At 46.8% G+C, this 7,000-nt stretch overlaps 1 long non-coding RNA gene across 2 annotated transcripts; it reads right to left on the bottom strand.

The window, feature by feature from the left end:
• Window positions 1-432: 432 nt before the first annotated feature.
• Window positions 433-3,125, bottom strand: LOC134458718 (uncharacterized). 2 transcript variants are annotated; one of them, XR_010036600.1, is made up of 3 exons: window positions 2,905-3,125; window positions 1,586-1,666; window positions 433-786 (listed from the first exon to the last, which is right to left on the bottom strand). It is a non-coding gene; the product is annotated as an uncharacterized LOC134458718 (long non-coding RNA). The 2 variants fall into 2 exon arrangements; XR_010036601.1 differs by lacking the exon at window positions 2,905-3,125 and adding an exon at window positions 2,578-2,599.
• Window positions 3,126-7,000: the final 3,875 nt, after the last annotated feature.

Below are 7,000 nucleotides of genomic sequence, written 5' to 3' on the forward strand. Positions count from 1 at the left end.
ATAGTATATGGCTTATGAATTAAATCATATATTGACTTATGTATTGCATTACACTACACAATATACTGTAACGTACTTTATACAAGGCATTTATGAAGTAATGTAATTACAACAATGACCAAACATCAATTCAATTCATTCAACTGTTGACATTGGTTTATTAAAAACATGAAACCAACCGACCCTTTAACACCACCGCTCACACATGCAGAGACAGAGGGGCAGACAGGCAGGGAAACGACTTGACAACGACACCGGCCAACAGGCCAAATACTGGTGAAACTTGCCTGTGGCCAGTAACAATTTCAGTCTCCCACTTTGGCCAGTAACTTGTACTTAATGAAAAAGCAGAAATATTCTAAAAAAAAAAACAAATAAAACAAAACAAAAAAACCCAAATAAAACAAAAAGCAAAACAAAACAAAAAACTGTGGCTGTGGCCGGTAAGCGAAACACCTCACATAAAGCACTGGCACACATGCACGCGTGCACACACACGCGCACACACACAAACACATACGCGTGCCCGCGCCCACACACACACACCCGCGCGCGCGCGCACACACACACACACCTTCAGATATATTTTTTTTTAAAAGAAAAGAAAGTGAAGGTGAATTCAGGGGCAGACCGCCCGCAGCCTCAGTCACTCAAGGTCAACAAGAGGGCTCATAGGCCTGTCCATGGACTTCTTTTTCTCTTGGTGAAGCAGTTCACAGATTCTTTTATTTAGCGACATCCGGATCTCCCCCATCCTCGCACCTGGATGTGCCTGAGCAACAGCATCTGCAAAAGTAAAGTAAAAAGAATGTTAACTCTCTAACCCATTGAAACTTGAAGGGTATGCCACTAGTTTGGGGCCAAATACACCGTTGGTTCATGAAGGGTTTTATTTTTCATGTTAAGCATTGTGTTACATTCTCATACTCCTTCCTTTCAATAGTCTGAAACAAGTGCCCAACATTGCCCAGCTTTGTAAACCCAGGTCAATGATTTTAACCACATTTAGCCAAATGAACCCTTGAATGTAACATGTTACATCAGCAAGTTTCACACATTCAATGTGCAGTTAATAATGTAGCTCAAGTAAACTCTAAATCTGGATGTCCTAACCCACTGCCCCTGACCAATCCAGTCCAGACACCCCCCCCCCGACACCGCACACCCACACAGCTCAGTACCGCCCCCCCCCCCGCCCCCACACACACACACACCGTCCTACAACCAACCACACCTTCACCCTGCAATAAATAACTAGGTTACATCCATTCCATAATTAACATAAAAATAATTAAAACAGGGATACATTCATGTCTACATATCCCCCTCCCAACTTTTACCCTAGCTTCCATCCCCACCAGCAGTACCAACACTAGCTGCAGAGGTCCATTTTGTCCCACTCAATCTCTCTTATTCCCGGTTTTATTCAGTAGCTTGATTGAATGAGGTATAAAGGATATTTTTTGAAACGATTATATTTGCACCAAGGGAGTCTGAACCTCCTCCCAAAGTTCAGATAGATGTATTCCCAATTTAGTGCATGATCACCAGTGAGTGAGCATAGTAAAGGCACAGTATTGCTTACCATTTCAAGTACTGGAATGCACACCAGTCCATGTGACTATTTTTTCCTCCAGACCATCGCTGCATACCTCTTCAGCAACCTCTGCAAAAAAAAGTTAAAAGAGCAACAGAAAATTAACATTCATCACACACACACTTAACCTTAAATAGGCACAAGGATACCCACCAAGCTCATCACTTCTATATCATTGTCAGAATTGTGAGCTAAATCTGGGGGGGGGGGGAGTTCGGTAGACTGGTGGAACTACAGCATTCTAGCTCGCAGTGGCAGAGCGTCGTAGTGGCACTCTGTGTCTCGTCCCGACAACAGGGAAGATAAGACATTGAAATCGCAGCAGCCAGCATCGTTAACAGTTGCACGTCTGTTCTTGGCACGAAGGCACTCTTTTATGAAGATGATTAAGCGAAGGAAGACTTAAACTCATGCATGTAACTGGCGAGAATGAATTCCGATGAACAAGAATGACTCGCGCATTCGTTTAAGAGTAAACATGAACACCAACATGACTCAATGAATGCAATTGCTGTGAGCAAAGCAAACCCCGAACTATCACAGAGTAGCCGAAGACAACGACGTGTAGGCTACCGTTTTGAAATTCACCAATTTGACGACAAGGCTTCGTTAACCTCTAACAATAGGCTAGCTCTACAAGAACGGGACAGTGCAGTTAGTTCGTGAGCAAGTTACTCAAAAAAACCTATTGATGTTACCACAATGGGAAAACCGAAGCAGCAACAGCTATGCTTTACCAAAAATAATGCAGGACATTGCCTCGTTTTACTATACTGTAGTGCCCATTTTTTAAGCAAGTTAGCGATGTGCATTTAGATCTTGTCGCACTTCACTTCTGCTTTGATTCCCTTGCGTTAGCCGAGTAAGCTAGGCGGCTAATTAACTGAGGCCTGGCTTTCTAGGCTGACGTTGGGGCTCAGCAGTATTAGCCAGATAGATGTTGCTAACGTTCTCTGACAAGCCAAATAAAGTGGGCTCACCTGAAATTGACCACTACAACCATATAATATCGACCCAAGTATTACGTTTACGTTTTCAAGATGTGTAGAACCAGACCCTACTGTCAATGAGAACTACACACCCATTTCGACAACGCAAATATCGCTAGTAGTAAGCTTACAATAGCTTGGTAGCGCGGGAAATTCAAAAAAATAACGTATTTCTAGTCCTTGGGGGGAAAAAATGAACAAACATCCAACTTCGATAACCACTTGGCTAAACTTTGCACATCAACCACTGTAGACGTTTCAGACTATATGCTTGTGTATTTATGTTAACAAATTAACAAACTTCTCTTTATAACTTACCTCGAGACGGCTGGTTGGTTTGTGTCACTGTGGTGGGGAGTCTGGCTGGCGACACTGTGGAGCTAAAATCCGGACCGCGCTCGAGCCGAGACGGCTCTCTCGCCACTTTAGCTTCAGGTTGTGACGACGTGACGTAGGCGCGTCATACGTGATATGAGAGCTGAGATGATTCAATCAGAGACTCCTGTATATTGATCAATATATTATTATATATGGCCATATATGGTCCACCTAAAATGTCTTTATAATGTCGAGTAAATGTCCAATGTCGTGCAAAATGTGCTTGCTGAACTAAAAACATCAAGAAATACAGACTGAATAGTAGAATACAGTTTTGTTTTGCCAGCCATATATTTTAAAATATATGGATCAATATATAGTAATATGTTGTTCAATAATATATTGCTATATATTTTCAAATATATGAGCGTGTTTGTGATATATTGTGATATATTTTCTAATGTATTGCAGTATAAATTGTAGTATATTGCAGTATATTTTCCTTCCGTAAGGGTAAACTGAGAAAGATGCCTTCAAGGTCTTGGTATTGGGCTGGATACACATTGCTACACATTTGACATTTGCAGTATCTCCAAAATGGGACACATTTGGGTCATGAGGCCTTGTCACAAGATTGATCATAACACTCAATGTTGATGTATGCAGTGACACTTTGCCTGTGTAGGGCTGTGTACACGTGTACACGAGCGTATTATTAGCCTGCTACGAGTGCACACGTACACAAGAGAGTATTGGCAGCATTAGGCTGCATTAGTGGTGGCTGAGCTGCTTGGCTAGTGTTGCTGCTGTGTGTGTGTGTGTGTGTGTGTGTGTGTGTGTGTGTGTGTGTGTGTGTGTGTGTGTGTGTGTGTGTGTGTGTGTGTGTGTGTGTGTGCTGCTTGGCCGGTGCTGCTGTGTGTGTGCGTGTGCGTGTGTGTGTGCGCGCGCGGGCGCGTGTGTGTGTGTGTGTGTGTGTGTGAGCTGCTTGGCCAGTGCTGTTGCTGTGTGTGTGTGTGTGTGTGTGTGTGTGTGTGTGTGTGTGTGTGTGTGTGTGTGTGTGTGTGAGCTGCTTGGCCGCTGCTGCTCAGCCTCTATTTCCTGCCTCACATCTGCTTTCATTCCTGTGTGGAGTGGGAAGTAAAACACACACACACACACACACACACACACACACACACACACACACACACACACACACACACACACACACACACACACACACACGCATGGAGGGACAGCGTCGTCCATGACCTAATTAGGTGCTTTGCTCTCTCAGCTCGTGCACTGCGCTCACAGCTGATTTATAACACGACAGCGTCCTCACACACCCCAGACGGAAACACACACACACACACACACACACACACACACACACACACACGTACACACACACACACACGGACGCGCACACACACACGCACACACAAACACACACACTCACACACGCACACAAACCTGCCCATCACCTTTGCCCTGGTCTCTGCATTGTGACGTCACGTGTGTGTGAGTTTGTTTTCATTTGAACACAGATGGGCGACCACAAGGGAAGCTGTGTCACCCCTCCTCCCCTCTCTTCTCCTCTCTTCTCCTCTCTTCTCCTCTCCTCTCCTCCTCTCCTCTCCTCTCCTCTCCTCTCCTCTCCTCTCCTCTCCTCTCCTCTCCTCTCCTCCTCTCTCCTCATTCTTCTTTCACCACTCTCTATCCTCCCTTCCCTCCCCTCTTCCTCTATTGGCTGGCTGCATGCAATACAAAACCATAAAGTTCAATACAAAACCATAAAGTTCAATACAATGTAATACAATACAATACAATACAATACAATACAATACAATACATTTCAATGCATTTACAATACAATGCATTTCAATACAATACAATACAATTCAATACAATGCAATACAACACATTAGCTTCTTGCTCACGTGGCTGTGAGGCGTTACATATTGAACTCAGTTCTCTATGAACAGTATGGATGTGTAGTGTAGCGTTATGGCAGTCTGTAGTGTTATGTGTAAATGGATGTGTAACGTTATTGCAGTCTGTAGTGTTATGAATAAATGTGTGTACTGCAATAATGCCATTTCCACTCTAGTGTTATGCCAATACCATGCCAGTTTGTAGTGCATCAGCAATGCTGGGCGGTTGTGTGTTGGCAATGCTAGGCGGTTGTGTATTGGCAATGCTAGGTGGTTGTGTGTTGGCAATGCTGGGCTGTAGTGTGTTGGCAATGCTGGGCGGTTGTGTATTGGCAATGCTGGGCGGTTGTGTATTGGCAATGCTAGGCGGTTGTGTGTTGGCAATGCTAGGCTGTTGTGTGTTGACAATGCTGGGTGGTTGTGTATTCACAATGCTAGCCGGTTGTGTGTTGGCAATGCTGGGTGGTTGTGTATTGGCAATGCTAGGGGGTTGTGTGTTGGCAATGCTAGGCGGTTGTGTGTTGGCAATGCTGGGCGGTTGTGTGTTGGCAATGCTAGGCGGTTGTGTGTTGGCAATGCTGGGCGGTTGTGTGTTGGCAATGCTAGGCGGTTGTGTGTTGGCAATGCTAGGCGGTTGTGTGTTGGCATTGCTGGGCGGTTGTGTGTTGGCAATGCTAGGCTGTTGTGTGTTGGCAATGCTGGGCGGTTGTGTGTTGGCAATGCTGGGCGGTTGTGTGTTGGCAATGCTAGGCGGTTGTGTGTTGGCAATGCTAGGCGGTTGTGTATTGGCAATGCTAGGCGGTTGTGTGTTGGCAATGCTGGGCGGTTGTGTGTTGGCAATGCTAGGCGGTTGTGTGTTGGCAATGCTGGGCGGTTGTGTGTTGGCAATGCTGGGCGGTTGTGTGTTGGCAATGCTGGGCTGTAGTGTGTTGGCAATGCTGGGCGGTTGTGTGTTGGCAATGCTAGGCGGTTGTGTGTTGGCAATGCTAGGCGGTTGTGTGTTGGCAATGCTAGGCGGTTGTGTGTTGGCAATGCTAGGCGGTTGTGTGCTGGCAATGCTGGGCAGTTGTGTGTTGGCAATGCTGGGCGGTTGTGTGTTGGCAATGCTAGGCGGTTGTGGGTTGTGTGCTGGCAATGCTGGGCAGTTGTGTGTTGGCAATGCTGGGCGGTTGTGTGTTGGCAATGCTAGGCGGTTGTGTGTTGGCAATGCTAGGCGGTTGTGTGTTGGCAATGCTAGGTGGTTGTGTGTTGGCCATGCTGGGTGGTTGTGTGTTGGCAATGCTAGGTGGTTGTGTGTTGGCCATGCTGGGTGGTTGTGTATTGGCAATGCTAGGCGGTTGTGTGTTGGCAATGCTAGGTGGTTGTGTGTTGGCAATGCTGGGCGGTTGTGTGTTGGCAATGCTAGGCGGTTGTGTATTGGCAATGCTAGGCGGTTGTGTGTTGGCAATGCTGGGCGGTTGTGTATTGGCAATGCTAGGCTGTAGTGTGTTGGCAATGCTAGGTGGTTGTGTGTTGGCAATGCTAGGTGGTTGTGTGTTGGCAATGCTAGGTGGTTGTGTGTTGGCAATGCTAGGTGGTTGTGTGTTGGCAATGCTAGGTGGTTGTGTGTTGGCAATGCTGGGCGGTTGTGTGTTGGCAATGCTGGGCGGTTGTGTGTTGGCAATGCTAGGTGGTTGTGTGTTGGCAATGCTGGGCGGTTGTGTGTTGGCAATGCTGGGCGGTTGTGTGTTGGCAATGCTGGGCGGTTGTGTGTTGGCAATGCTAGGTGGTTGTGTGTTGGCAATGCTAGGTGGTTGTGTGTTGGCAATGCTAGGCGGTTGTGTGTTGGCAATGCTGGGCGGTTGTGTGTTGGCAATGCTGGGCGGTTGTGTGTTGGCAATGCTAGGCGGTTGTGTGTTGGCAATGCTGGGCGGTTGTGTGTTGGCAATGCTGGGCGGTTGTGTGTTGGCAATGCTGGGCTGTAGTGTGTTGGCAATGCTGGGCGGTTGTGTGTTGGCAATGCTGGGCGGTTGTGTGTTGGCAATGCTGGGCGGTTGTGTGTTGGCAATGCTGGGCTGTAGTGTGTTGGCAATGCTAGGCGGTTGTGTGTTGGCAATGCTAGGGGGTTGTGTGTTGGCAATGCTGGGCGGTTGTGTGTTGGCAATGCTGGGCGGTTGTGTGTTGGCAATGCTGGGCGGTTG

This window comes from Engraulis encrasicolus, chromosome 11 (genome assembly GCF_034702125.1).
Source record: "Engraulis encrasicolus isolate BLACKSEA-1 chromosome 11, IST_EnEncr_1.0, whole genome shotgun sequence".
Classification (NCBI taxonomy): domain Eukaryota; kingdom Metazoa; phylum Chordata; class Actinopteri; order Clupeiformes; family Engraulidae; genus Engraulis; species Engraulis encrasicolus.